This window comes from Podarcis erhardii, assembly GCF_964252035.2.
Source record: "Podarcis erhardii genome assembly, chromosome: 16".
NCBI lineage: Eukaryota > Metazoa > Chordata > Lepidosauria > Squamata > Lacertidae > Podarcis > Podarcis erhardii.
Window position 1 is genome coordinate 181,587 of NC_138514.1, and position 9,743 is coordinate 191,329.

Below are 9,743 nucleotides of genomic sequence, written 5' to 3' on the forward strand. Positions count from 1 at the left end.
AAGAGGCAGAGGCAGCAGCGCATGTCGTCGAGGCTATGACAGCCAGAAGAAGCAGAGGCAGCAGCACAGGTTGTCGAGTCTTTGACAGCTAGAAGTGGCAGAGGCAGCAGCGCACGTTGTCGAAACTTTGACAGCCAGAAGTGGCAGTCGCAGCAGCGCAGGTCGTCGAGGATTTGACAGCCAAAAGTGGCAGTCGCAGCAGTGCAGGTTGTCGAGCCTTTGACAAGCAGAAGAGGCAGAGGCAGCAGCACAGGTTGTCCACTTTTTGCCAGCCAGAAGAGACAGAGGCAGCAGCGCAGGCCATCGAGGCTTTGACAGCCAGAAGAGGCAGAGGCAGCAGCGCAAGTCATCGAGGCTTTGACAGCCAGAAGGGGCTGCGGCAGCAGCACAGGTCATGCAAGCTTTTAAAGCCAGAAGAAGTAGAGGCAGCAGCACAGGTTGTCGAGTCTTTGACAGCCAGAAGAGGCTGTGGCAGAGGCAGCATCACAGGTCGTCGAGGGCTTGACAGCCAGAAGGGGTGGTCGCAGCAGTGCAGGTTGTCGAGTCTTTGACAGCCAGAAGTGGCAGAGGCAGCAGCACAGGTCGTCGAGGCTTTGACAGCCAGAAGTGGCAGTCGCAGTAGCGCAGGTTGTCGAGTCTTTGACAGCCAGAAGAGGCTGTGGCAGAGGCAGCACCACAGGTCGTCGAGGCTTTGACAGCCAGAAGTGGCAGTCACAGTAGCGCAGGTTGTCGAGTCTTTGACAAGCAGAAGAGGCAGAGGCAGCAGCACAGGTCGTCTAGGCTTTGACAGCCAGAAGGGGCAGTCGCAGGAGCGCAGGTTGTCGAGTCTTCGACAGCCAGAAGAGGCAGCGGCAGCAGCTCAGGTCTTGGAGCCTTTGACAGTCAGAAGTGGCTGCGGCAGCAGCACAGGTCATCGAGGCTTTGACAGCCAGAAGGGGCTGTGGCAGCAGCGCACGTACTCGGGGCTTTGAAAGCCAGAAGAGGCAGAGGCAGCAGTGCAGGTCGTTGAGGCTTTGACAGCCAGAAGAGGCAGCGGCAGCAGCACAGGTCGTTGAGGCTTTGACAGCCAGTAGAGGCAGAGGCAGCAGCACAGGTTGTCGAGTCTTTGACAGCCAGAAGAGGCAGAGGCAGCAGCACAGGTTATCGAGGCTTTGACACCCAAAAGAAGCAGAGGCAGCTGCGCAGGTCGTCGAGGCTTTGACAGCCAGAAGAGGCAAGAGGCAGCAGCGCAGGTTGTCGAGTCTTTGACAGCCAGAAGAGGAAGAGGCAGCAGCGCAGGTCATAAAGGCTTTGACAGCCAGAAGAGGCAGAGGAAGCAGCGCAGGTCATCGCGGCTTTGACACCCAGAAGAAGCAGAGACAGCTGCGCAGGTCGTCGAGGCTTTCACAGCCAGCAGACGCAGAGGCAGCAGCACAGGTGGTCGAGGCTTTGACAGCCAGAAGTGGCAGTCGCAGCAGCGCAGTTTGTCGAGTCTTTGACAAGCAGAAGAGGCAGAGGCAGCAGAACAGGTCATCGAGGCTTTGACAGCCAGAAGTAGCAGTCGCAGCAGCGCAGTTTGTCGAGTCTTTGACAAGCAGAAGAGGCAGAGGCAGCAGAACAGGTCGTCGAGGCTTTGACAGCCAGAAGAAGCAGAGGCAGCAGCACAGGTTGTCGAGTTTTTGACAGCCAGAAGAGACAGAGGCAGCAGTGCAGGCCATCGAGGCTTTGACAGCCAGAAGAGGCAGAGGCAGCAGCGCAGGTCATCGATGCTTTGACAGCCAGAAGGGGCTGCGGCAGCAGCGCAGGTCATCGAGGCTTTGACAGCCAGATTGGGCTGCAGGAACAGCACAGGTCATGCAGGCTTTTAAAGCCAGAAGAAGCAGAGAAACAGGTTGTCGAGTCTTTGACAGCCAGAAGAGGCAGAGGCAGCAGCACAGGTTGTTGAGGCTTTGATAGCCAGACGGGGCAGTCGCAGCAGCACATGTCGTTGAGGCTTTGATAGCCAGAAGGGCCGTCGCAGCAGCACAGCTCGTTGAGGCTTTGACAGCCAGAAAGGGCAGAGGCAGCAGCGCAGGTTGTCGAGTCTTTGACAGCCAGAAGAGGAAGAGGCAGCAGCGTAGGTCATCGAGGCTTTGACACCCAGAAGAAGCAGAGGCAGCTGCGCAGGTTGTCGAGGCTTTCACAGCCAGCAGACGCAGAGGCAGCAGCACAGGTTGTCGAGTCTTTGACAGCTAGAAGTGGCAGAGGCAGCAGCGCACGTTGTCGAAACTTTGACAGCAGAACTTTGACAGTCGCAGCAGCGCAGGTCATCAAGGATTTGACAGCCAGAAGTGGCAGTCGCAGCAGTGCAGGTTGTCGAGTCTTTGACAAGCAGAAGAGGCAGTCGCAGCAGCACAGGTCGTCGAGGATTTGACAGCCAGAAGTGGCAGTCGCAGCAGTGCAGGTTGTCGAGTCTTTGACAATCAGAAGAGGCAGTCGCAGCAGCACAGGTCGTCGAGGCTTTGACAGCCAGAAGGGGCTGCGGCAGCAGCACAGGTCATGCAAGCTTTTAAAGCCAGAAGAAGTAGAGGCAGCAGCACAGGTCGTCGAGGGCTTGACAGCCAGAAGGGGTGGTCGCAGCAGTGCAGGTTGTTGAGTCTTTGACAGCCAGAAGTGGCAGAGGCAGCAGCACAGGTCGTCGAGGCTTTGACAGCCCGAAGTGGCAGTCGCAGTAGCACAGGTTGTCGACTTTTTGCCAGCCAGAAGAGGCAGAGGAAGCACCACAGGCCATCAAGGCTTTGACAGCCAGAAGAGGCAGAGGCAGCAGTGCAGGTCGTTGAGGCTTTGACAGCCAGAAGAGGCAGCGGCAGCAGCACAGGTCGTTGAGGCTTTGACAGCCAGAAGAGGAAGAGGCAGCAGCACTGGTCGTCGAGGCTTTGACAGCCAGAAGTAGCAGTCGCAGCAGCGCAGTTTGTCGAGTCTTTGACAAGCAGAAGAGGCAGAGGCAGCAGAACAGGTCGTCGAGGCTTTGACAGCCAGAAGAAGCAGAGGCAGCAGCACAGGTTGTCGAGTTTTTGACAGCCAGAAGAGACAGAGGCAGCAGCGCAGGCCATCGAGGCTTTGACAGCCAGAAGAGGCAGAGGCAACAGCGCAGGTCATCGATGCTTTGACAGCCAGAAGGGGCTGCGGCAGCAGTGCAGGTCATCGAGGCTTTGACAGCCAGATTGGGCTGCGGGAGCAGCACAGGTCATGCAGGCTTTTAAAGCCAGAAGAAGCAGAGGCAGGCTTTTAAAGCAGAAGAAGCAGAGAAACAGGTTGTCGAGTCTTTGACTGCCAGAAGAGGCAGAGGCAGCAGCGCAGGTCATAGAGGCTTTGACAGCCAGAAGAGGCAGAGGCAGCAGCGCAGGTCATCGCGGCTTTGACACCCAGAAGAAGCAGAGACAGCTGCGCAGGTCGTCGAGGCTTTCACAGCCAGCAGACGCAGAGGCAGCAGCACAGGTGGTCGAGGCTTTGACAGCCAGAAGTAGCAGTCGCAGCAGCGCAGTTTGTTGAGTCTTTGACAAGCAGAAGAGGCAGAGGCAGCAGAACAGGTCGTCGAGGCTTTGACAGCCAGAAGTAGCAGTCGCAGCAGCGCAGTTTGTTGAGTCTTTGACAAGCAGAAGAGGCAGACGCAGCAGTGCAGGTCATCGAGGCTTTGACAGCCAGAAGGGGCTGCGGCAGCAGCACAGGTCATGCAACCTTTTAAAGCCAGAAGAAGTAGAGGGAGCAGCACAGGTTGTCGAGTCTTTGACAGCCAGAAGAGGCTGTGGCAGAGGCAGCATCACAGGTCGTCGAGGGCTTGACAGCCAGAAGGGGTGGTCGCAGCAGTGCAGGTTGTCGAGACTTTGACAGCCAGAAGTGGCAGAGGCAGCAGCACAGGTCGTCGAGGCTTTGACAGCCAGAAGTGGCAGTCGCAGTAGCGCAGGTTGTCGAGTCTTTGACAAGCAGAAGAGGCAGAGGCAGCAGCACAGGTCGTTGAGGCCTTGACAGACAGAAGAAGCAGAGGCAGCAGCACAGGTTGTCGAGTTTTTGACGGCCAGAAGAGGCAGAGGCAGCACCGCAGGCCATCGAGGCTTTGACAGCCAGAAGACGCAGACGCAGCACCGCAGGTCATCGAGGCTTTGACAGCCCGAAGGGGCTGCGGCAGCAGCAGAGGTCATGAAGGCTTTTAAAGCCAGAAGAAGCAGAGGCAGCAGCCCAGGTTGTCGAGTCTTTGACAGCCAGAAGAGGCAGAGGCAGCAGCGCAGGTCGTCGAGGCTTTGACACCTAGAAGAAGCAGAGGCAGCTGCGCAGGTCGTCGAGGCTTTGACATCCAGAAGAGGCAGAGGCAGCAGCGCAGGTCATCGAGGCTTTGACACCCAGAAGAAGCAGAGGCAGCTGCGCAGGTCATCGAGGCTTTGACAGCCAGAAGAGGCAAGAGGCAGCAGCACAGGTCGTCGAGGCTTTGACAGCCAGAAGTAGCAGTCGCAGCAGCGCAGTTTGTCGAGTCTTTGACAAGCAGAAGAGGCAGAGGCAGCAGCACAGGTTGTTGAGGCTTTGATAGCCAGACGGGGCAGTCGCAGCAGCACATGTCGTTGAGTCTTTGACAGCCAGAAGGGGCAGTCGCAGCAGCACAGCTCGTTGAGGCTTTGACAGCCAGAAGGGGCAGAGGCAGCAGCGCAGGTTGTCGAGTCTTTGACAGCCAGAAGAGGAAGAGGCAGCAGCGCAGGTCATCGAGGCTTTGACACCCAGAAGAAGCAGAGGCAGCTGCGCAGGTCGTCGAGGCTTTCACAGCCAGCAGACACAGAGGCAGCAGCACAGGTCGTCGAGGCTTTGACAGCCAGAAGTGGTAGTCGCAGCAGCGCAGCTTGTCAAGTCTTTGACAAGCAGAAGAGGCAGAGGCAGCAGCACATGTCGTCGAGGCTATGACAGCCAGAAAAAGCAGAGGCAGCAGCACAGGTTGTCGAGTCTTTGACAGCTAGAAGTGGCAGAGGCAGCAGCGCACGTTGTCGAAACTTTGACAGCCAGAAGTGGCAGTCGCAGCAGCGCAGGTCATCAAGGATTTGACAGCCAAAAGTGGCAGTCGCAGCAGCGCAGGTTGTCGAGTCTTTGACAAGCAGAAGAGGCAGAGGCAGCAGCACAGGTTGTCCACTTTTTGCCAGCCAGAAGAGACAGAGCAAGCACCACAGGCCATCAAGGCTTTGACAGCCAGAAGACGCAGACGCAGCACCGCAGGTCATCGAGGCTTTGACAGCCCGAAGGGGCTCCGGCAGCAGCAGAGGTCATGAAGGCTTTTAAAGCCAGAAGAAGCAGAGGCAGCAGCCAAGGTTGTCGAGTCTTTGACAGCCAGAAGAGGCAAGGGCAGCAGCGCAGGTCGTCAAGGCTTTGACACCCAGAAGAAGCAGAGGCAGCTGCGCGGGTCGTCGAGGCTTTGACATCCAGAAGAGGCAGAGGCAGCAGCGCAGGTCATCGAGGCTTTGACACCCAGAAGAAGCAGAGGCAGCTGCGCAGGTCATCGAGGCTTTGACAGCCAGAAGAGGCAAGAGGCAGCAGCACAGGTCGTCGAGGCTTTGACAGCCAGAAGTAGCAGTCGCAGCAGCGCAGTTTGTCGAGTCTTTGACAAGCAGAAGAGGCAGAGGCAGCAGCACAGGTTGTTGAGGCTTTGATAGCCAGACGGGGCAGTCGCAGCAGCACAGCTCGTTGAGGCTTTGACAGCCAGAAGGGGCAGAGGCAGCAGCGCAGGTTGTCGAGTCTTTGACAGCCAGAAGAGGAAGAGGCAGCAGCGCAGGTCATCGAGGCTTTGACACCCAGAAGAAGCAGAGGCAGCTGCGCAGGTCGTCGAGGCTTTCACAGCCAGCAGACACAGAGGCAGCAGCACAGGTCGTCGAGGCTTTGACAGCCAGAAGTGGTAGTCGCAGCAGCGCAGCTTGTCAAGTCTTTGACAAGCAGAAGAGGCAGAGGCAGCAGCACATGTCGTCGAGGCTATGACAGCCAGAAAAAGCAGAGGCAGCAGCACAGGTTGTCGAGTCTTTGACAGCTAGAAGTGGCAGAGGCAGCAGCGCACGTTGTCGAAACTTTGACAGCCAGAAGTGGCAGTCGCAGCAGCGCAGGTCATCAAGGATTTGACAGCCAAAAGTGGCAGTCGCAGCAGCGCAGGTTGTCGAGTCTTTGACAAGCAGAAGAGGCAGAGGCAGCAGCACAGGTCGTTGAGGCTTTGACAGCCAGAAGGGGCAGAGGCAGCAGCGCAGGTTGTCGAGTCTTTGACAGCCAGAAGAGGAAGAGGCAGCAGCGCAGGTCATCGAGGCTTTGACACCCAGAAGAAGCAGAGACAGCTGCGCAGGTCGTCGAGGCTTTCACAGCCAGCAGACGCAGAGGCAGCAGCACAGGTGGTCGAGGCTTTGACAGCCAGAAGTGGCAGTCGCAGCAGCGCAGCTTGTCAAGTCTTTGACAAGCAGAAGAGGCAGAGGCAGCAGCACAGGTCGTCGAGTTTTTGACAGCCAGAAGAGGCAGAGGCAGCAGCGCAAGTCACCGATGCTTTGACAGCCAGAATGGGCTGCGGCAGCAACGCAGGTCATCGAGGCTTTGCCAGACATAAGAAGCAGAGACAGTAGCACAGGTCGTCTAGGCTTTGACAGCCAGAAGGGGCAGTCGCAGGAGCGCAGGTTGTCGAGTCTTTGACAGCCAGAAGAGGCAGCGGCAGCAGCTCAGGTCTTGAAGCCTTTGATAGTCAGAAGTGGCTGCGGCAGCAGCACAGGTCATCGAGGCTTTGACAGCCAGAAGGGGCTCTGGCAGCAGCGCACGTCGTCAAGGCTTTAAAAGCCAGAAGAGGCAGAGGCAGCAGTGCAGGTCGTTGAGGCTTTGACAGCCAGAAGAGGCAGCGGCAGCAGCACATGTCGTTGAGGCTTTGATAGCTAGTAGAGGCAGAGGCAGCAGTGCAGGTTGTCGAGACTTTGAAAGCCAGAAGAGGCAGCGGCAGCAGCACAGGTCGTTGAGGCTTTGACAGCCAGAAGAGGCAGAGGCAGGAGCACAGGTTGTCGAGTCTTTGACAGCCAGAGGAGGCAGAGGCAGCAGCGCAGGTAATCGAGGCTTTGACACCCAGAAGAAGCAGAGGCAGCAGCACAGGTCATCGAGGCTTTGACACCCAGAAGAAGCAGAGGCAGCTGCGCAGGTCGTCTAGGCTTTGACAGCCAGAAGAGGAAGAGGCAGCAGCACTGGTCGTCGAGGCTTTGACAGCCAGAAGTAGCAGTCGCAGCAGCGCAGTTTGTCAAGTCTTTGACAAGCAGAAGAGGCAGAGGCAGCAGAACAGATCGTCGAGGCTTTGACAGCCAGAAGAAGCAGAGGCAGCAGCACAGGTTGTCGAGTTTTTGACAGCCAGAAGAGACAGAGGCAGCAGCGCAGGCCATCGAGGCTTTGACAGCCAGAAGAGGCAGAGGCAGCAGCGCAGGTCATCGAGGCTTTGACAGCCAGAAGGGGCTGCGGCAGCAGCACAGGTCATGCAAGCTTTTAAAGCCAGAAGAAGTAGAGGCAGCAGCACAGGTTGTCGAGTCTTTGACAGCCAGAAGAGGCTGTGGCAGAGGCAGCATCACAGGTCGTCGATGTATTGACAGCCAGAAGGGGCGGTCGCAGCAGTGCAGGTTGTCGAGTCTTTGACAGCCAGAAGTGGCAGAGGCAGCAGCACAGGTCGTCGAGGCTTTGACAGCCAGAAGTGGCAGTCGCAGTAGCGCAGGTTGTCGAGTCTTTGACAAGCAGAAGAGGCAGAGGCAGCAGCACAGGTCGTTGAGGCCTTGACAGACAGAAGAAGCAGAGGCAGCAGCACTGGTTGTCGAGTTTTTGACAGCCAGAAGAGGCAGAGGCAGCAGCGCAGGTCATCGAGGCTTTGACCCCCAGAAGAAGCAGAGACAGCTGCGCAGGTCGTCGAGGCTTTGACAGCCAGAAGTGGCAGTCGCAGCAGCGCAGCTTGTCAAGTCTTTGACCAGCAGAAGAGGCAGAGGCAGCAGCACAGGTCATCGAGGCTTTGACAGCCAGAAGAAGCAGAGGCAGCAGCACAGGTTGTCGAGTTTTTGACAGCCAGAAGAGGCAGAAGCAGCAGCGCAAGTCACCGATGCTTTGATAGCCAGAATGGTCTGCGGCAGCAGCGCAGGTCATCAAAAGCTTTGACAGCCAGAAGGGGCTGCGGCAGCAGCGCAGATCATCGAGGCTTTGACAGACATAAGAAGCAGAGACAGTAGCACAGGTCGTCTAGGCTTTGACAGCCAGAAGGGGAAGTCGCAGGAGCGCAGGTTGTCGAGTCTTCGACAGCCAGAAGAGGCAGCGGCAGCAGCTCAGGTCTTGGAGCCTTTGACAGTCAGAAGTGGCTGCGGCAGCAGCACATGTCATCGAGGCTTTGACAGCCAGTAGGGGCTGTGGCAGCAGTGCAGGTCGTTGAGGCTTTGACAGGCAGAAGAGGCAGCGGCAGCAGCACAGGTCGTTGAGGCTTTGACAGCCAGTAGAGGCAGAGGCAGCAGTGCAGGTTGTCGAGTCTTTGAAAGCCAGAAGAGGCAGGGGCAGCAGCACAGGTCGTTGAGGCTTTGACACCCAGAAGACGCAGAGGCAGCTGCGCAGGTTATCGAGGCTTTGACAGCCAGAAGAGGCAAGGGCAGCAGCGCAGGTCGTCAAGGCTTTGACACCCAGAAGAAGCAGAGGCAGCTGCGCCGGTCGTCGAGGCTTTGACATCCAGAAGAGGCAGAGGCAGCAGCGCAGGTCATCGAGGCTTTGACACCCAGAAGAAGCAGAGGCAGCTGCGCAGGTCATCGAGGCTTTGACAGCCAGAAGAGGCAAGAGGCAGCAGCACAGGTCGTCGAGGCTTTGACAGCCAGAAGTAGCAGTCGCAGCAGCGCAGTTTGTCGAGTCTTTGACAAGCAGAAGAGGCAGAGGCAGCAGCACAGGTCGTTGAGGCTTTGACAGCCAGAAGAGGCAGCGGCAGCAGCACATGTCATTGAGGCTTTGATAGCCAGTAGAGGCAGAGGCAGCAGTGCAGGTTGTCGAGTCTTTGAAAGCCAGAAGAGGCAGCGGCAGCAGCACAGGTCGTTGAGGCTTTGACAGCCAGAAGAGGCAGAGGCAGGAGCACAGGTTGTCGAGTCTTTGACAGCCAGAGGAGGCAGAGGCAGCAGCGCAGGTAATCGAGGCTTTGACACCCAGAAGAAGCAGAGGCAGCAGCGCAGGTCATCGAGGCTTTGACACCCAGAAGAAGCAGAGGCAGCTGCGCAGGTCGTCTAGGCTTTGACAGCCAGAAGAGGAAGAGGCAGCAGCACTGGTCGTCGAGGCTTTGACAGCCAGAAGTAGCAGTCGCAGCAGCGCAGTTTGTCGAGTCTTTGACAAGCAGAAGAGGCAGAGGCAGCAGAACAGATCGTCGAGGCTTTGACAGCCAGAAGAAGCAGAGGCAGCAGCACAGGTTGTCGAGTTTTTGACAGCCAGAAGAGACATAGGCAGCAGCGCAGGCCATCGAGGCTTTGACAGCCAGAAGAGGCAGAGGCAGCAGCGCAGGTCATTGAGGCTTTGACAGCCAGAAGGGGCTGCGGCAGCAGCACAGGTCATGCAAGCTTTTAAAGCCAGAAGAAGTAGAGGCAGCAGCACAGGTTGTCGAGTCTTTGACAGCCAGAAGAGGCTGTGGCAGAGGCAGCATCACAGGTCGTCGATGTATTGACAGCCAGAAGGGGCGGTCGCAGCAGTGCAGGTTGTCGAGTCTTTGACAGCCAGAAGTGGCAGAGGCAGCAGCACAGGTCGTCGAG